Raw genomic sequence first — 21336 nt, 5'->3', positions numbered from 1 at the left:
GTCAAAGGTATATGAAATACAAATCGTATAGAGAGAAATAGTTCTATAATTCCTATAATAACTACAACCTAAAACTTCTTACCTACCTGGGAATATTGAAGACTCATGTTAAAAGGAACCACCAGCTTTCATATGTTCTCATGTTCTGAGCAAGGAACTTAAACGTTAGCTTTCGTACATGGCACATATGCACTTTTACTTTCTCTCCAACACTTTGTTTTTGCATTATTTAAACCAAATTGAACATGTTTCATTATTTATTTAAGGCTAAATTGATTTTAGTGATGTATTATATTAAGTTAAAATAAGTGTTCATTCAGTATTGTTGTAATTGTCATTATTACAAATAAATAAATAAAAGTGGCCGATTTAATCGGTATCGGCTTTTTTGGTCCTACAATAATCTGTATCGGTATCGGCGTTGAAAAATCATAATCGGTCGACCTCTAATATATTCCCCCAAAAGGAACAGGTTTTGTTCAGGTATAGTATACACAGGGTTTTCCACTGGCATCCAACATTATGTGGGGCTTGAGGTGTCCGCGTCCATGATGATGACCATGCTGGCTCCTCATCTCGGGAAGCCGCACTTTGTATGTGGACAATTGGTACAGGAGTCCCCACATAGGGCTGTGGTGGTCATGACATTTTGTCAGCCAGTTATTGTTCATGAAAAAGACAGCGGGTCTCGCGGTAATGTACCGTAAATAACATAAACACGCGTTAGCATCTCCAGGCCTCCACGCATACAAGCCGCTGACGCGCGCCTTTGAAACATCCACATTTAAAAGTTAGTTCAATTTAGAATGGCCCATGGGGCGGCAGGTAGCCTAGTGGTTAGCGTTGGGCCAGTAACCGAAAGGTTGCTGGATTGACTCCCGAGCTGACAAGGTAAAAATCGGTTTTCTGCCCCTGAACAAGGCAGTTAAAACTTCTTGTCAATAGGAGCGCTATTTTCACTTTGGAAAAAATCGTGCCCAATTTAAACGGCCTCGTACTCTATTCTAGATTGTACAATATGCATATTATTATTACTATTGGATAGAAAACACTCTCAAGTTTCTCAAACTGTTAGAATTATATTCTGTGAGTAAAACAGAACTCATTTTGCAGCAAACTTCCAGACAGGAAGTGAAAAATCTGAAAACGAGGCTCTTGTTCAGGCCTGGCCTATTCAATTGCCTAATATTTATCGATATGCATGCCTTCATACGCCTTCCACTAGATGTCAACAGGCAATGGAAGGTGGAATGGGGTGTCTAGCTTGATCTGAGGTCGAACAAGAGCTTTTGGAGTGGCAGGTCAGGAATTCCTTTCTCTACCTAGGTGCGCGAAGCACCTCCATATTGTCTTCTGATAAGCGTTCGGTATACACGGCTAAAATCTCCGGCTCTGATTTTATTTGATACATATTAGAAAAACATCATAAAGTAGGTTTTTTCAACCGAGTTTCATCAGTTTATTCAACGTTTATTGGGACTTTTGGAGTTTTCCGTTCTTTGCGTCGAGAGAAACTGGGAACGTCATCAACATTGACTAGCATTGTGGCACGAATTCGACAGGAGAAAAGGACATTCTAAAACCAAACAACGATTTATTCTGGACCTAGGACTCCTTGTACAAGATTCTGATGGAGGCTCAGCAAAAGTAAGAACAATTTATGATGTTATTTCGTATTTCTGTGGAAAATGTTGATTCCTATTCTCTGCCGTTTTGGCGGGCGCTGTCTCGCAATAACGCAAGCTGTTTGTTATGGTAAAGTTATTTTTAAAAATCTTAACACGCGCGTTGCATTAAGAACCAGTGTCATGAATCCCGCTTCCTGAGTCTGTTTTTGCCTGTGGTTCTGTCCTGGAGTGTTTTTCCGGTGTCCTGGAACGCACCCTGTCTGGTTGCCGGGCGACGTAGCTAGTTGGAGGATCTCTGAGTACCCGCACCGTATCCCATCAGCTATCTGCACACCTGGTCCTGATCATCAACCCTCCACTTCATAAGCGCTGACCTGACATCCATTCCCTGCCGGATCGTTATCCCATGAACAGTATGTTGTGCCAGCGTATCAGCCTCCAGTTTGATAGAGTTTGTTTTGTTGGTTTGTTACGTCTTGCTTGCCTTGAACTTACCTCCGTTTTTTCTGTCTACAGTCATCACCCGGAACACTCATCCCATCCCTACCTGGTCGTCGGTGACTTCAGTTACTTCCTTGGATCGCTTACTCAATTCCATCAACTCACCTCCGCTGCTTGCTCCGCTACTTGGATTTTTCTATCACTACATTTAAACTTGTAAATAAATACTCACCTTCGTCTACTCTCCTTGTCCTGGTCTGCTTCTGGGTTTCTACTTTAGAGAACCGTGATAGAACGATCCGGCCAGGAATGAACCCAGCGGACCTGGACTCCGTTCGACATGCCATTACCCATCAGGGAAGATATTGGGACAACACAGCACGGCGCTACAGGAGATAGTGATTTCAGTCCAAAACTTTCTCTGCTAGCTTGGCAAGTATCCAGGATCAGCTCAGTTTGCCGGCGGATTCTCACACCACTGTTTCACCCCTCTCACCCTGCGCCTTCTGGAGCGGTTTCCTTCCGTGAGCCCAAGGTACCGACGCCTGAAAATACGAAGGGGATTTGGGAAGATGCCGTTCATTTCTTATGCAGTGTGGTTTAGTGTTTGATCTGCAGCCCCATCGTCTTACGCCACAGACAAGGCTAGGATAGCTTTTGTTATTGAATTGCTGCGTGGTAGAGCTTTGGAAGGGCTTCAGCTGTTTGGGAACACAGGACACCTGCCATGGCGTCATACCAGGAGTTCACGGCAGAGATGAGAAAGGTTTTTTGACCATGCGAGTGGCGCCACGCACGGAGGCTGAAGGTAGGACGCAGCTAAGCGGTTGTTCTCTTCGCCAAGGAGCTCGTTACGTGGCAGACTTTGTGATTGAGTGTCCGGACATTGGCTGTGGAGAGTGGGTGGAGGTGAGGAGGCACTACAAGCGGCTTTTTACCAGGGGTTGTCGGAGCAACTCAAGGATGAGCTGATCTCCTATCCGGAGCCTTGTGACCTGGACATGTTTGGTCGCATTATCTATTAGGGTGTGAGTAACAGAGTTCGAGAGAAGAAGGAGGGGAAGAGAGAAGCAGTGGGTCCGGTCCAATCAATCAGCTACTCGCGTTGACCATTCGGTCAGGAGGTGGACCATGGAAGGTGTAATCATGGTTCCTCACCGGGATTAGTGGAGGAGTCCTGCCGCCAGATCCTGAACCTATGCAAGTGGGGCGGCACGGGTTAACTAAGGACGAGCGCCAACGTAGACGTGAGACCACAGCCTGCCGCTACTGTGGTAGCTCGGGACATTACATCTCCGTTTGTCCTCAGCGCACGGTTAAACTGCTCCGCTCCGTTAAGTTTGTGAGGTTTTGTTAGCGAGCCAGTTTCAACCTGCTCAAGAGCCCTGTCAGACCTCATTGTTCCTGCTACCCTCAGTAAATAAGAATCAGAGCGGTTAGCGATTGAACGCTTTTCATCGATTCAGGTGCCGATGACAGCTTCATTGATGCCGACTTAGTGGAACAGCTGGGGCTTTCGCAAGGGAGCAATTTACGGAAGCCATTGAAAGCAAACCACTCTGAAGGCAGAGATCTGGCACGGATCACTATGAGGACTGAACCGGTTAAGATTGTTGTTGTCCGGGAATCATTTCAGAGGTTATTTATTTTTTCATTTTGCCTTCCCCCTCATGTTCCTCTGTGTTCTGGATACCCCTGGCTAAGAGAACACAATCCGTCGGTTTCGATTGGGTGACTGGAAGGTAACTAGTTGGAGCATTGAGTGCCATGCTAACTGCCTCAGGACTGCCTGTTCTCATGCTGTCCCCAGTCGGGTCAGTGAGTCTGCCTCCTCCTGCATTTGTCCCTGGTTCCTGAAACAGTATCACGAGTTGGGTGAGGTGTTCAGTAAGCAGAAGGCTTCAGTCCACTTCCTCCCACCGATCCGTTATGATTTAGCGATTAATCTCTTCCCTGGATGCTCGCTTTCCCAAGGGACGGTTATACAGTATCTCGTCGACCTGAGCGGGAAGCCCTGGAGACCTACATACAAGGAGTCTCTTGCTGCAGGTCTCATTCGTCCCTCGTCATCACCCCTGGGAGCTGGATTTGTTTTTGTGAGTATTTAGGATGGCTCTGCTTGCGACCTGTGTATTGAATTATCGGGGGTTGAATGATATTACGGTCAAGAACAAGTACCCCCTGCCCTTTCGATGAGCTTCCGCTTTCGATTCTTTACAGGGTGCTACTGTTGTTTTACGAAAGCTTGATCTACGCGAATGCCGTATCATTTCTGCGTTCGATTCAAAGAGGGGGACGAGTGGTTGACTGGGTTCAATACACCTATGGGAACATTTCGATACCAGGTGATCCGTTTGGACTTTCCCCCAACGCTCCAGGCAGTGTTCCAAAGTTTGGTGAATGACTTGCTGGAGGGATATGATCGGTCTGTTTTGTGTTCGTTTACCTGGATGACATCCTGATTTTTCTCCAAGAGCTTTCAGCCACATCCAGCATGTTAAGCAGGTCCTGCAGCGGTTATTGGAGACCGTCTGTTTGTGAAGGCAAGAGAAGTGTGATTTTTCACGCCCAACTATCTCCTGTCCTCGGTAGTCATCATCTCCAGGGGTGAGTATCAAGATGGACCAAGAGAAGGTTTCGGCGCGGTTCGGGATTGGCCCGGCCCGGTACAGAGATTGCAGCTCCAGAGATTCCTGGGATTTGCGAACTTCTATCGGAGGTTTATCCGTGATTACAGCCGGGTGTGGTCGCCCCTTTAACTGCTCTGACGTCTTGCACAGAACTGTTTCGTTGGAACTCGCGAAGTGCAGACGAGCATTTCTGAAACTTGAAGAGCGAAGTTCCACCAACAGCCCGCGATTCTCTCCTCAACTGACACTCGTCCGTCAGTTTGTTTGTTTGAGGTTGGACGCATCTCATGTGGGGGTGGGGCCATCCTGTCCCAGCGTAGCTCCACTGACGGTAAACTCCATCCCTGCGCCTTCTACTCTTGTCGTCTTTCACCAGCTGAGAGAAACTACGATGTGGGTAACCGGGAGCTTCTCGCTGTGAAGCTTGCCTTGGAGGAGTGGCATCACTGGTTGGAGGGAGCGGAGCAACCGTTTGTGTTCTGGACTGACCACAAGAATCTGGCTTACGTGCAATCGGCTAAACGTCTCAACTCCCGTCAGGCCAGGTGGGCTTTGTTTTTTGGACGCTTCAATTTTTCCCTGATGTTCCGACCTGGGTCGAAGAACGGCAARGCGGACGCCTTGTCCCGGATGTTCTCCAAGACGGAGGAGAGTGGGGCCAAGACTGAGACGATTATTCCCCAGAACCTTGTCATGGGAGCCGTTACATGGAGGATTGAGGAGGATGTGATGGCGGTCCTTCGGACGCAGCCCGGCCCCGGTAACGGTCCACCCGGTCGGTTGTTCGTGCCTGAGTCGGTCCGTTCTGATGTCCTTCAGTGGTCCCACGCCAGCAAGATAGCTTGTCACCCTGGCGTTGCCCGGACTATGGCGCTACTGCGCAGACGATTTTGGTGGCCTGCCATGGGAGAAGATACCCGGAGGTTTGTTGCCGCTTGTCCTGTTTGTGCGCAGAATAAAAGTACCAATCGGCCCAGCTCTGGGCTTCTTCACCCCCTACCTATTCCCCGGCAACCTTGGTCGCATCTGGCCCTGGACTTTGTCACGGGGTTGCCCTCTTCTGTTGGGAACACGGTCATTCTGACTATTGTGGACAGATTCAGTAAGTTCGCTCACTTTGTCCCCATCTCCAAGCTTCCATCTGCCACTGAGACGTCCGAGATCCTTGTTAGGGAGGTTTTCAGGGTCCACGGATTGCCCAGTGACATTGTTTCTGACCGTGGTCCTCAGTTTACCTCTGCTGTCTGGAGATCTTTCTGTTTGGCCATTGGAGCTACAGTCAGTCTCACATCTGGTTTTCACCCCCAATCTAATGGTCAGGCGGAGAGAGCCAACCAGAAGATGGAGTCCACGCTGCGCTGTCTTGTCTCCTCTGATCCCACCTCTTGGTCCTCTGTTACCCTGGGTCGAGTATGCCCATAATACTCTCCCTTCATCTGCAACTGGGATGTCTCCCTTCCAGTGCCTGTAYGGTTACCAACCTCCCTTGTTTCCTTCTCAGGAGAGGGATCTCTCGGTTCCCTCTGTCCAGGCCCACATTCGTCGTTGCCACCGGACCTGGCATCGGGCCAGGAAGGCCCTCAGAGTTTCKGACCRGTATCAGATCCAGGCGAATCGTCGCCGKATTCCTGCYCCCGCTTATACCGTCGGAGATAAGGTTTGGTTGGYTACACGGGATCTTCCTCTACGGACTGAGTCGAAGAAACTGTCACAGAAGTTCATTGGTCCGTTTGTGGTAGAGAGAATCATTAATCCTGTTGTGGTTCGACTCAAGTTGCCTGCAACGCTTAGAGTACACCCCACCTTTCATGTCTCCTGCCTCAAGCCGGTTCTCCTCAGTCCTCTGTTGCCCCCTCCTCCTCGTCCTCCTCCCCCTCGGATGATCGGAGGTGGTCCTGCCTACACGGTACGCCGCATCATGGACTCCAGACGGCGGGGTCGAGGGTTCCAGTATCTTGTGGATTGGGAAGGATATGGTCCAGAGTATGTTGTGCCAGCGTATCACAACAGTATGTTGTGCCAGCGTATCAGCCTCCAGTTTGATAGAGTTTGTTTTGTTGTTTTGTACGTCTTGCTTGCCTTGAAACTTACTTCCGGTTTTTTCTGTCTACAGTCATTCACCCGGAACACTCATCCCATCCCTACCTGGTCGTCGGTGACTTCAGTTACTTCCTTGGATCTGCTTACTCAATTCCATCAACTCACCTCCGCTGCCCGCTCCGCTACTTGGATTTTTCTATCACTACATTTAAACTTGTAAATAAATACTCATCTTCGTCTTACTTCCTTGTCCTGGTCTGCTTCTGGGTTCTACTTTAGAGAACCGTGACAACCAGTGTATCTTTCATTTGCCATACAACAAGTATTTTTATTCAAGTTTATGATGAGTTCTTTGGTCAGATTAGGTGAGTGTCCAAAATAGCTCCGGACATTCTGGTGAATCGATGCTACATATTCACAATGTATAACCAGGTTTGCAGCTCTAAATATGCACATTTTCGAACAAAACATAAGTGTATGTATAACCTGATGTTATAAGACTGTCATCTGATGAAGTTGGTCCAAGGTAGTGATTAATTTTTATTCTTTTGCTGGTTTTTGCGAATGCTATCTATGCGGTGAAGAAATGCGGTTGTGTGTTGGCTATTGTGGTAAAGCTTATAAAGCTATATTGTGTTTTCGCTGTAAAACACTTAAAAAATTCTGAAATTTGGCTGGATTCCAAGATGTTTATCTTTCATTTGCTGTAACCATGTATTTTCATTAAATGTTTTATGATGAGTATTTAGGTATTTCACGTTGCTCTCTGTAATTATTCTGGCTGCGTTGGTGATATTTTTGATGGTAGCTGCAATGTAAAGCTATGATTTATACCTCAAATATGCACATTTTCGAACAAAACATAAATTTATTGTATAACATGTTATAAGACTGTCATCTGATGAAGTTGTTTCTTGGTTAGTGACAAATAGAGATATACTCTATTTGGTCGGTTTTGTGATAGCTACCTATGCGGTAGAAACATGGTGAAAATATGCGGTCCAGTCTTTGGCTATTGTGGTTAGCTAATAGAAATACATATTGTGTTTTCGCTGTAAAACATTTTAAAAATCGGAAATGATGGCTGGATTCACAAGATGTTTATCTTTCATTTGCTGTATTGGACTTGTGATTTCATGATATTTATATGCTATTATTTACTTGTGGCGCTATGCTAGGCTATGCTAGTCAGCTTTTACTGATGAGGATGCTCCCGGATCCGGGATGGGTGTTAAGTAAAGGTTAACCCACTGTTCCCCGGTAGGCTGTCACTGTAAATAAGAATTTGTTCTTAACTGACTTGCCTAGTTAAATAAAAGTTACATTTAAACATTTAAAAAATCTAATGTGCAGGAACAGGGCCAGGGGAGAAAAATGTCATCTGGTATGCACTCGACTAGTGAATGGAGGCTGTGTGCTTTCTCGCTGGTCCATTTTTCAGTGATGCAGGATACGCTACTTCTGTTTTATAGCGGAGCATGTGCTTAATATGGGCCGCTGAGAATTAAATATAAGAATGCTTGTTTCACTCCAGGCATCAAAAAACTGTTTGAGGAGAATGCTCTCCCTGCTCAACAGTGATACTCATCAAAAACTCTGTATTCCATGTGCTCTCCAACCTGCAGCTACCCAGTGCTTAATTTGGGAAACCACATGAAATCTGTTCGGGAACATCAATAAGTAACGTGTTTTCGCAATGAAACATATTTCACTAAACTGTTGACAGCCCCTCCGTGTGCTTGAGAAGGGAATGAAGGAAAGAGAGAAGGAGATGGAAACGCATGGTGGTGAGATATTCTGTATAGCTAAAGGTAATGTGTCACCCAATTAATTATGTATATATAAAAACAATCTCTATTACTAGTCTATTCAAAATCATTTACTAATTCACTATAATTGTAGGCTAACTGTAAGCCACAATCAATGAACCAACAGCATCGCCTAGGGCTATATGTTGGAGGATAGCATAAAGTAACCAGTCCACCCAGTATGCATATTAATACAGTTCACACTCAATGACGATTACTCAAATTTGTTTAATAATTTTGGAGTATAGGCTAGACCAATTATGTACAAAAGACATCTTAAATCAGTTTTGTTTTATGTTTTTCTGCTGTGAGTAAGGCTCGGTATTGTATAACGACTTGGGCTCACAAACGTATGTGTATTCATAAACTCTAATCTGCGTATGGATGTTTTTGAATTAATCATCACCTTTGAAAGCACTGTCCATTTCGTTGGGTTAAGCTTTGAAACAACATCCACAACGACCATGTTTTACACTCAGTTTCAACCTGCTGTTTGTTGAATTTCTTTCCTCAAATTGATCATCACAGGGAGGTGAGTTTTAAAAGGAGATACTGTTTTAATGATAAGTGTTTCATGTGATTTTCAATGCATTTGCATTGATGTCAGGGTGGTTAGAGGGACAACAGAGCCCTGAGTACCAAGCCAACAGGGCCTGATGGTCGTTAGTGATTTGGGTACTACCAAAGCATGTCCAAATCAAATCAAATGTATTTATACAGCCCTTCTTACATCAGCTGATATCTCAAAGTGCTTTACAGAAACCCAGCCTAAAACCCTAAACAGCAAGCAATGCAGGTGTAGAAGCACGGTGGCTAGGAAAAACTCCCTATAAAGGCCAAAACCTAGTAAGAAACCTAGAGAGGAACCAGGTTTTGAGGGGTGGCCAGTCCTCTTCTGGCTGTGCCGGGTGGAGATTATAACAGAACATGGCCAAGATGTTCAAATGTTCATAAATGACCAGCATGCTCAAATAATAATAATCACAGTAGTTGTCGAGGGTGCAGCAAGTCAGCACCTCAGGTGTAAATGTCAGTTGGCTTTTCATAGCCGATCATTAAGAGTATCTCTACCGCTCCTGCTGTCCTAGAGAGTTGAAAACAGCAGGTCTGGAACAGGTTGCACGTCCGGTGAACAGGTCAGGGTTCCATAGCCGCAGGCAGAACAGTTGAAACTGGAGCAGCAGCACGGCCGGTGACTGTGGGAAGCAAGGAGTCATCATGCCAGGTAGTGCTGAGGCATGGTCCTAGGGCTCAGGTCCTCCGAGAGAGAGAAAGAGAGAATTAGAGAGCATACTTAAATTCACACAGGACACCGGATAAGACAGGAGAAGTACTCCAGATATAACAAACTGACCCTAGCCCCCGACACATAAACTACTGCAGCATAAATACTAGAGGCTGAGACAGGAGGGGTCAGGAGACACTGTGGCCCCATCCGATGATACCCCCAGACAGGGCCAAACAGGAAGGATATAACCTCACCCACTTTGCCAAAGCACAGCCCCCACACTACTAGAGGGATATCGTCAACCACCAACTTACCATCCTGAGACAGCATACAGCATAAGACAGCATAAGAGGTTATTATCGTAACTCAATGATCACGTGGAATTTTGCTGCGGTCATGAGTAATGTCTGCCGGTGTGGTGGAAATATGGTCACCGCAACAGCCCTAGTCCCACACTCTTTCAGCCTCTGCTCTCCAACCGCACAGGGGCCTGTGGCACCGTCTGGTCGAACAGGAAGGGGAGGCCAGCATTCGGAAGCAGGAAGATGCAGAGGGGTAGGTGGAGTTCAAGGAGAAGGTCAACAGCTGGCAGCAAAGTGGCATGACAAATGAGACGATCATGTCCTCACCACTGTCTATTCAGCAACCATGTTTGTCACAGGGAAGGTGGACCCCCTGACGGGAGAGAGAAAGATCAAACCAGACTGTTTGCTTAATTATAACCTCAAAATGGGGGTAGTGGATAAGGCGGACATGATAAACAGCTTTGTGGAATGCGCTCGGAAAACTACCAAGTGGTATAAGAAGATCTTTTTCAATCTGATCGACACTGCTGTCCTCAAAGGCCACATAGTTCACCGCCAGCTAACAGGTGAGATGATTACTGAAGATTTTTTGTAATTCACATACAGTTCACATAAAAATCACATACAGGGCCATTATGCAATTATAGACAATATCTCACCCACCTACCCACTGCCTCATCATCCTCTCCACTCCCTGATCGTCCCCACTCTCTCTCCCTCTCCCACATAGGTATTCCAACAACTGGATTCCCACCCCCCCACCACTAAAGGCGTAGTATCATGGAAAAGCACAGTGAGAAACTCATGAGAAGCTGCTGGAGGAGCCCCACACCCATCGGCGGCCATCCACTGGGGACCATCCTGCTGCAGAAAATCCCCTATGCCTCATTGCATTTTCCTTCCGATGTTCCTCAACCTGCTGCTCAAGGAATTTGCACATGGAGGCACTGCAAAGTCTGCCTGTCTGGCCACAGGAGAAGAAAACAGAGTAGGTTGAGAAGGTACATGGGTTTAGCTTGTGACACATCCCTGTGTGTTGCACCATGCTTTGGGGAGTACCATACCATCTTCAGAAATTACTGACTGACTGACTTACTTGACAGGTGACCTACCATGATAATACACCTTTAGTGGTGTGGGAATGCAGTTGTTCAATCACTACATGAACATTGAAATATGGGTTATACATATGAATAAGTTGTTCGTCTTTTCTTGCTGCTTTTTTTTCCCTCTAGTAAAGCTAGTTTTTGTTTTTCAACACTACCAATAGTTTAATAAAATAGACAACCGTTATACACTGCTCAAAAAAATAAAGGGAACACTTAAACACCACAATGTAACTCCAAGTCAATCACACTTCTGTGAAATCAAACTGTCCACTTAGGAAGCAACACTGATTGACAATAAATTTCACATGCTGTTGTGCAAATGGAATAGACAAAAGGTGGAAATTATAGGCAATTAGCAAGACACCCCCAATAAAGGAGTGGTTCTCCAGGTGGTGACCACAGACCACTTCTCAGTTCCTATGCTTCCTGGCTGATGTTTTGGTCACTTTTGAATGCTGGCGGTGCTTTCACTCTAGTGGTAGCATGAGACGGAGTCTACAACCCACACAAGTGGCTCAGGTAGTGCAGCTCATCCAGGATGGCACATCAATGCGAGCTTGGCAAGAAGGTTTGCTGTGTCTGTCAGCGTAGTGTCCAGAGCATGGAGGCGCTACCAGGAGACAGGCCAGTACATCAGGAGAGGTGAGGAGGCCGTAGGAGGGCAACAACCCAGCAGCAGGACGCTACCTCCGCCTTTGTGCAAAGAGGAGTAGGAGGAGCACTGCCAGAGCCCTGCAAAATGACCTCCAGCAGGCCACAAATGTGCATGTGTCTGCTCAAACGGTCAGAAACAGACTCCATGAGGTGGTTATGAGGCCCGACGTCCACAGGTGGGGGTTGTGCTTACAGCCCAACAACGTGCAGGACGTTTGGCATTTGCCAGAAAACACCAAGATTGGCAAATTCGCCACTGGCGCCCTGTGCTCTTCACAGATGAAAGCAGGTTCACACTGAGCACGTGACAGACGTGACAAGGTCTGGAGACGCCGTGGAGAACGTTCTGCTACCTGCAACATCCTCCAGCATGACCGGTTTGGCGGTGGGTCAGTCATGGTGTGGGGTGGCATTTCTTTGGGGGGCCGCACAGCCCTCCATGTGCTCACCAGAGGTAGCCTGACTGCCATTAGGTACCGAGATGAGATCCTCAGACCCCTTGTGAGACCATATGCTGGTGCGGTTGGCCGTGTGTTCCTCCTAATGCAAGACAATGCTAGACCTCATGTGGCTGGAGTGTGTCAGCAGTTCCTGCAAGAGGAAGGCATTGATGCTATGGACTGGCCCGCCCGTTCCCCAGACCTGAATCCAATTGAGCACATCTGGGACATCATGTCTCGCTCCATCCACCAACGCCACGTTGCACCACAGACTGTCCAGGAGTTGGCGGATGCTTTAGTCCAGGTCTGGGAGGAGATCCCTCAGGAGACCATCCGCCACCTCATCAGGAGCATGCCCAGGCGTTGTAGGGAGATCATACAGGCACGTGCAGGCCACACACACTACTGAGCCTCATTTTGACTTGTTTTAAGGACATTACATCAAAGTTGGATCAGCCTGTAGAGTGGTTTTCCACTTAAATTTTGAATGAGACTCCAAATCCAGACCTCCATGGGTTGATAAATTTGATTTCCATTGATAATTTTTGTGTGATTTTGTCAGCACATTCAACTATGTAAAGAAAAAAGTATTTAATAAGAATATTTCATTCATTCAGATCTAGGATGTGTTATTTTAGTGTTCCCTTGATTTTTTTGAGCAGTGTATATAGTCCTATGTCTTTTCTTGCTGTTTTTTTCCTCCAGTTAAACCGTAAATGAGTGTACGTTCAAACAGTATGTTGCTGGCATACAAAAGCTGTCCTCCATCATCGGCTAGAAAGATGTTCACTTCCAGTTGTGATGCTGGCAAGTTATGTTCAATACTGTTTGTGTGGTTTCTGAAAGTACAGAAAAAAGAGGAATTATCAGTATTTAGAATAGAATACTAGGATATAGCAATTAAACAATATTACAAAGAAGTAACATATGCTATATAACACTGCTATATACCTGGTAAAATAAAAATAAATTATACAAAATCAAAATAGTAAGTTACATTGACAAAATCACAAAAAAAGAATGATATAACAAAAAGCAACTATTAAAACCTGTTTGGGACACCCCCCCCTTTTCTCAATTTCCGCCTGAAAACATACCCTAATCTAACTGCTTGTAGCTCAGGCCTAGAAGGAAGGATATGCATATTCTTGGTATCATTTGAAAGGAAACATTCTGAAGTTTGTGTAAATGTGAATTGAATGTAGGAGAATATAACACAATAGATCTGGTAGAAGAAAATACAAGGAAATCAACAGATGTTTTTTGTTCTTTTACTGTTGTTGCATCTTTAAAAATCAACAAGAAAGGCCAAACATTCAGTTATGATACTGGGGATCATTTCAAATCAGAACATAAGTAGGCAACAATATTTGACCAAAGTTTCAGATGGATACCTTCAGGAATGAGTGAGGTACATGCCATTGAGCATGAAGTCAACCAGGTGTCCCTCACAAGTTTCCCAAATGTACCCAAGTGGCCGAATTGGTACAATGATACAATGATACAAATACCTATATACAAAATACAAAACAATTATTCTAACATACCCCAAAAAATATATGTTTGAAAAATTCAAGAAAGAAAATGAATATTTCAAAAAAATAAAAAAATAACAAGGGGAACTATTTACACTTCAATGTTCAATCATGTGAAGACTCTCTGTCCTCTAAACAATGTTGCGCTCCTGATGCCATATCCCATAGCAGTCTCTCTCTGGTGTGAAACAGAGGGTCACAGCACAGGTGGTGCAGGTGACAGGGGACTTCTTGTGGCACAGGGCACAACGAAGCCGCCCTACTGAGCCCCTTTTTCCCTGAGGCACATCCCTGCCTGCAATGATGAACTTCAGCATGTGCGTACCGCTGGTTGGAGCAGAAGGGACAGAGGTAGAGGGGACAGAAGGTGCTACAGTGTTCTTGCTGTAGTTAGCAAGCTCCTGGATGAGCTGCTCCCTAAAGGGTAGCTGTGAGATGGGGGGCTGTCCACAGTTCTTGGCCATTTCCTTCTGGAGGATGAAGGAATTCACCACAGCAATGTCAATAAAATGATAGAACAAAGTTTTGTACCATTTCATGGTTTTGTGTAGGACATTATAGTATCCTATCAGCGCATCCGATAGGTCTACACCCCCCATGCTCTTGTTGTAATCCCTCACAGCATCTGGAATGGGGACATTTCTGGCVGTCCAAGCGCCTGTAGGACCTTTCAAMCGTCGAACAACGTGATCCCCACCGAACGACTTGTGAATAGYAGAACACAYGACTACCTCTCGAGTGTCCATCCACTTCACAAACAGCAAACCATCTTCACGGATCCATCTCATGGTACCCCGCTCAGCCCGCTTAGGCATGTCGTTYACCCTGGTTTTTGGAAAACCCACTCGGTTGGTCCGAATGGTGCCACAGGCCCACATCTCCAGCTTCCTCAGGTCTGTGAACAGGGTAGGGCTTGTGTAGAAGTTGTCTACAAATAGTTTGTAGCCCTTCCCCAGCAGCTGGAAATCTAATAACTGCATCACAGAGTCATAACTGAGTCCCTTACCGCTCGCACAAGTGTTCTTCCCCTCATAGACGAAAAAATTGCACGTGTATGCACACGCAGAATCGGCCAAAACAAACAGCTTGTAACCCCATTTTGTGGGTTTGTTGCGCATGTACTGTTTTAGGCCAATTCTGGCCTTTGAGGCTACCATTCTCTCATCTATGGAAAGGTTCTGGGCGGGCTGAAAATATGTCTTGCATGCCTCAACGATATCATGGTAGAGAGGTTTAATCTTGCATAGTTTGTCAAACCCTGCTGTGCCTCGTTTCGCCTCGTTGTCCTTATCAACCTCTGGGTCACTAATGTGAAGTGCCCGTGAAATTGTCAGAAACCTCTTACAAGACATGACCGTTGAGGGGAAAGGCAGTTGATAGAGTGGTGCAGTTTTCCAGTAGTGTTTGAGGGTTTTCAACTTCACCAGCCCCATGTAAATGATCATAGACAGGTAGCAAAACAGATCTGAAATGGAAATGTCCTTCCAAGCCTCTGTCTTGCCTTCCTGCTTCTTAGCCCCATATTTATTAGTGTTCATCACCAGGGTATCAACAACTGCCGAGGTGAAGAACAACTGGAAAAGTTGCATGGGGCTGTATTTAGAAGTCAGGTCCAATTGAGGGCCTACTGGGCGGAAAAGTGGAGATGGTGGGGCCACATCCTCCTCAAGAACAGAGTGCCAACGGTCCTCCTCCGCTCTGGCAGGTTCCACGCTGGACGGTTCCACGTTGCCCTTCCTCCGCTTCTTTGCCGCCGGCTTACCACCCCTTGATGGCCGGGCGGGGGTAGGTGTGGTGCCGGATACAGCAGGGGTCCAGCTGGATGGACCAGCTTCAGTGGGGGATTTTCACCCTGGCTCCCAATCAGAATCGCTGGGACTGTGAAATAAAGACAGACACATATTATATATACACAATTTGTGACCATGGTAAGGTTTTGTCCATTCCATTTTAGATGTAAAATACATGTAAACAATTAGGTAATAATTATACATTTTACATTTACATTTAAGTCATTTAGCAGACGCTCTTATCCAGAGCGACTTACACAGACACATAATATATATACACAATTTGTGACCATGGTAAGGTTTTGTCCATTCCATTTTAGATGTAAAATACATGTAAACAATTAGGTAATAATTATACAGACACATAATATATATATACACAATTTGTGACCATGGTAAGGTTTTGTCCATTCCATTTTAGATGTAAAATACATGTAAACAATTAGGTAATAATTATACAGACACATAATATATATACACAATTTGTGACCATGGTGAGGTTTTGTCCAGACACACAGACATACACCCACAATGTAGAGCAATATGTACTTTCTACATTTCAATATACTTCTGTACTTTATATTTCATGTCCTAGTCATATTTTTATATAAGGCAAATAAAATACAAATATCTCAAACAACTCAAATTAATTATATTTGATATTACTAATTTCAAACAACGTTACTCACCGATCCAAAACTGGGTCTTCACCGTGTAGAAACATGTCTTCAAATTCTGAATCAACGGATTCAATCTCACTGGATTCATTTAGATGTTCACTATCACTTTCTCGGTCTAATTCCTCAATTATATCGTGCACATCGGTGTACCTGGTCTTTGTCTTTGATTTGGCTGATTTATTTGCCATAATTGTGCCTTAAAAATGCTAAAAAAAAAACGTTTGCGGTGCGTAAAATGGCGAAGCTCCTTCTTGTAGAATTTTCAATGGCGAATAGCCTTGTGTACGCATGGCTTTACAACGAAGCCTATTATTTCCGGGTAGAACCATTTGATGTCCCCATGTACCTCTGTTCATTGGCTATCTATCCAGCTAGATTTCAAGAAGATCAGTGGTCATTGGTCCGAAATAGTCAATCAACGAAGCACAGGTCATTCGATTGGCGCGTATTGAGGTCGTTGTTTGGTGTGTTCAAATCAACTTTTTTTCGGTCAATATGTCCCGGGAAAAGAACCATGAAGTTTGGTTGTTTTACTAACAAACAGAGGATTCTAATGAAACCGAACTTGACTTGATAAACGTCCGTTTAGAGTGAGTAATTACAATGAATGTTACGTCCAAAGTTGAAGGAGGCTGAATTTTCCACACAAGCCGTTCACAAAATGTTTCGTGTTAGGCTATAAAAATGGATTATATCGAACAAAACGCCACTTGATTGTTTCGTCGTGACCTTTAGGATTGCCAAAAGAAGAACATTTCCTAAGGTAATTGATGATTTTTATTGCTATTTCTGACTTTCGTGACTAATGTACTTTGTTGTAACTGTACCTAATGTGTTGTTTACTGATCGATAATCGCTTTTGCAGTGAAGCTTTTCGAAATCGGACATATTGGCTAGATTAACAAGAGGTATAGCTTTGATATGGTGTATAACACTTCTGATTTAATTGAAGCTAAATAGTTATAATTATGTCATTTCGCCATTTTTTTGGGGGGGGGGAAAACGTTCCGCTAGCGGAACAGCTCCACAAAGGGGCAAAGCAGAGAGGAGCTATGCTAAAGAGGCCAAATGAAAACACACAGGCCATGGTCATAAGGCCAGGGCAGCTTCAACATATACAACACTAGCTAATAAGTCTTTGTTTTACAGGGCTAATAGAAGAATGTAGTTAGCTGCATAAGACCAAATGAGTATAACATCATAAAGGTTATGAAATTAGTACCTCGCATGTCCACGGTAATAAAGGAATACACATAGAATAGATTATGCTCCATACATACGTACAGTACAGTGTGCTACAGTATAAACGACATAACACGATATAAAGAAACTATTATGATAACTAAATAAGGCATTTACTTCAATAGGAACGCACACATGTTCAAAGTTATTATTAGTAAGGGAAACAACAGTGAAGGCGACGCGGGCACCAGACGGAAAATGCCCCAGGTGGATAAAGTTAGTGCAAGTTTTTTTCTGACTGGAGATGCGCAAATGTCTGCATACTTGACCTTGGGACACACTGGGGAAGTGCTCATCGAAGTGAGAAGTTTGGCAGGCTCGTTGTAATGCCACAAACGTAACTTGTAAACTGTTGAAAATAATTTGAAATTGACAAATTGAAACATAGCCTATAGATAATTAGCGGGCAGTATGCCTTTAGTTTGAGGGCAGCGTGGGTTTAACTGTCCTGTTGCATAACAATCCCATTTTGAAACAGTGAATGCATTCTGACATCACGCGTATTAAAAAAAAACATGCTGGAGGGACCGTTAGTAATTTTTTTAACTCACGCATGAAAAGGTTAAGTGAAATTCCAAATCTAATTTTGACCTATGCACTGCGGTCTAAGGCACTGCATCTCAGTGTTTGAGGTGTCACTACAGACACCCTGGTTTGAATCCTGGCTGTATCACAACCGGCTGTGATTGGGAGTGCCATAGGGCGGCTCACAAGTGGCCCAGCGTCGTCTGGGTTGGGCCTATGTAAGCCGTCATTATAAATAAGAATTTGTTCTTAACTTACTTGCCAGGTTAAATTAAGGTTACATTTTAAAAAATGTGTCAAAGGACTGACTTTGGGAAACACTGCCTTAGAGAGCTATTGATAACTTTATAATTAATGTCCTGATCAACTAGCCCATGTCAGCTAACTTTTTTTATTTATTTTTTATTTTTTATTTTGTTGTAATGTTTGAGTCACTGAAATATATCACATGAATACACATACATTTTGTGTAATTTATCAGAATTGCAAGAAAATTTGCTTTAAAACTTGCAAAATGTTCTCTCCACCAACAAGAGCGGTGTGAGCTCTATTGATCTACTGTACTTCAACAACAGATCACATTGGATGGGGTGATTAGGATTCAAATCTTTACTCAAACAGCCTAATATATACATTAGTCAGTTTACGAAAGACCCAGCTGCTGGGTCAAAACAACTGATAGTTTGGAGAAAAAAAACTACAATTGATGGTTAGATTTACCCATGTTTTGGTAATCCAAACAACCCAACATGTTGGTTTATTCACGCAACCCAACTGGCTGGGTCAAAATAACCCAGCATCTGTTCTGTCTAGTATTTACTCAAATTGGGCTGTTTTTAACCCAGCATTATTTTGATTGTAGGATTCAACCCTTCTCTCAAACAGCCTAATGCATACTCTTAGAGTAGAACCAATGGGTATATATCAAGATAAGGACCATTGAACAGATTCCCAGATGGCAGATTGCATGTGTGTCTTATTTGAAAAAAACACCTTTACTTTAACAAGTACATTAACTGGGTTAATGTAATCCATAGGTTATTGTCAGGAGGCATGGCCTATTAGGGTGTGGCCTTCAGATTATTATTTTTATTGAACGCCTGAAACCCAGCCGTTTGGGTCAACCAAGCAACCCGGCATTTTTTAGAGAGTGATAAACCCATCCAATGTGAGTACAATAAAACTGGCCTTCTTAGACTAGTTGAGTATCTGGAGCATCAGCACTTGTGGGTTCGATTACAGGCTCAAAATGGCCAGAAACAAAGCACTTTCTTCCGTAACTTGTCGGTCTATTCTTGTTCTGAGAGATGAAGGCTATTCCATGTGAGAAATTGGCAAGAAACTGAAGCTCTCGTACAACGCTGTGTACTACACCCTTCACAGAACAGCACAAACTGGCTCTAACCAGAATAGAAAGAGGCGTGGGAGGCCTCTGTGAACAACTGAGCAAGAGGATAAGTACATTAGAGTGTCTCGTTTGAGAAACAGATGCCTCACAAGTCCTCAACTGGCAGCTTCATTAAATAGTACCCGCAAAACACCAGTCTCAACGTCAACAGTGAAGAGGCGACTCCGGGATGCTGGCCTTCTAGGCAGACGAAACACAAGACCTGTTAGTTTTGAATGATGTGTCTAATTTAGAGAACTGTGTTTAGTGTTTTGCAAAAAGTTTGTTTTACAATTGCAAACTGAGTGTAAAGCAGATAATGTACTTGTAGTTTTGCAGACTTGGTCTGACGATTAGGTAAAAGAGTTAATGGATTTCACTGAGTGTGCCTCATGTACCACTTTTAGTGCGTAAGCGATTGTAAAAAATTGTAATATGAATAGTGATTTTTTGGTTTTACACCAGCCATCAGAGTCACTACCTGTATTAGATTGAAAATATCAGGTTGAATAGCAGTATTGCACAGACATCCATCAGCATTTCTCTATCCTACAGTATCTCAATAAATTCCTGGTGGCCTGAGACAATCGCAGCAAAAGGATCTGGACGTACAACAACGAGACAAAGAAATTCCCTGCTACATTCTGATGTCCTCTGGCTGTGTGTTAGCTTTACAAATGCACTGTCTGTACTGTACTGGCGAGCAAATATCCTCCCCTTTAATCAATTAGTCTCTGCTTGTTCAGTGTTTCTAATAGGCCTGCTGGATTCCAGATTCAATATGTTTGATACAAGTTGGGCAGAGAAAGAAGAGGCAGAGAAAGTGAGAGAGAGGGAGGGGGGAGAGAGAGGAGAGAGAGAGCAAGAAAGAGAGTGATAGTGGAGTGTTCGAGGGAGAGAGACTGGATGTGGGCGAGTGAAAGAGTGTGAGAGGGACGGAAAAAGTGAGTGCTCTTTTGAGCCTCGCATAAGGCAGCCCTACTGGCATATCGTAGCGCGTCTCAGTCTAGCCTCTGTACATCTTGCCCAGGCTGACAGTACACCTCATATACACACACACACACACACACACACTCAACGTCCTCAGTTTTACTCTCATGAATATCACATTAGCGTAAGCCCACAGATATTACATAAGTGTTCCACTCCTAAAAAATGTACACCCATAGTTTTGAACTCTAATGCTACCTCCCTAATCTCTCGCTTACCTTTGACTATCTTCTCCTGACTGTCTAGGTACAGTATAGTACACTAAGATCTGGTTTGGTAAGCCCAAACTCTAGTGCATAACGTTCTGTCAACCCATTGTTGGAATTGTATTGTTAAGCAAGCCATTCTATTTCCATGGCCATTTCCAACCGTCCACTAGGTGCAACACGAGCCCTGTTGCCATCTAGTAGGCTCACGATGAGCTAGGGGTGTCAAGTGTGGGGAGTTCCTTACTAATTAGTGAAGTTGCGCCTTCTTCACCACACTGACTGTGTGGGTGGACCATTTCAGTTTGTCCGTGATGAGTACACCGAGGAACTTAAAACTTTCCACCTTCTCTACTGCTGTCCCGTCGATGTGGATAGGGGGGTGCTCCCTCTGCTGTTTCCTGAAGTTAGGGAGCGCTGCCAGGGATTTTGGGCCCCACCACCACAGGCCACACCAACCCTGTGCAATTGCTGTAACCACAAACCTCCAGAACCCAATCGACCCATTCAAAGCTTAAATAACTCTACCTTTGCAGGCTTGCAACTCTCTTGTAGTCCAATATTTACTGTACGATATTTACTGACAGTGAGCTGTGAAAATATAACACTGTGCAGACATGMATGCAACATTCTGCATACAGTGGAATTCACTATTTGATGCAAGACTTATACCCTCTATAAGAAATGTGCTAAAGGCC

The sequence above is a fragment of the Salvelinus sp. IW2-2015 genome, linkage group LG24 (assembly GCF_002910315.2).
Source record: "Salvelinus sp. IW2-2015 linkage group LG24, ASM291031v2, whole genome shotgun sequence".
Taxonomy (NCBI): domain Eukaryota; kingdom Metazoa; phylum Chordata; class Actinopteri; order Salmoniformes; family Salmonidae; genus Salvelinus; species Salvelinus sp. IW2-2015.
Note: the sequence above shows the minus strand (reverse complement) of the source record.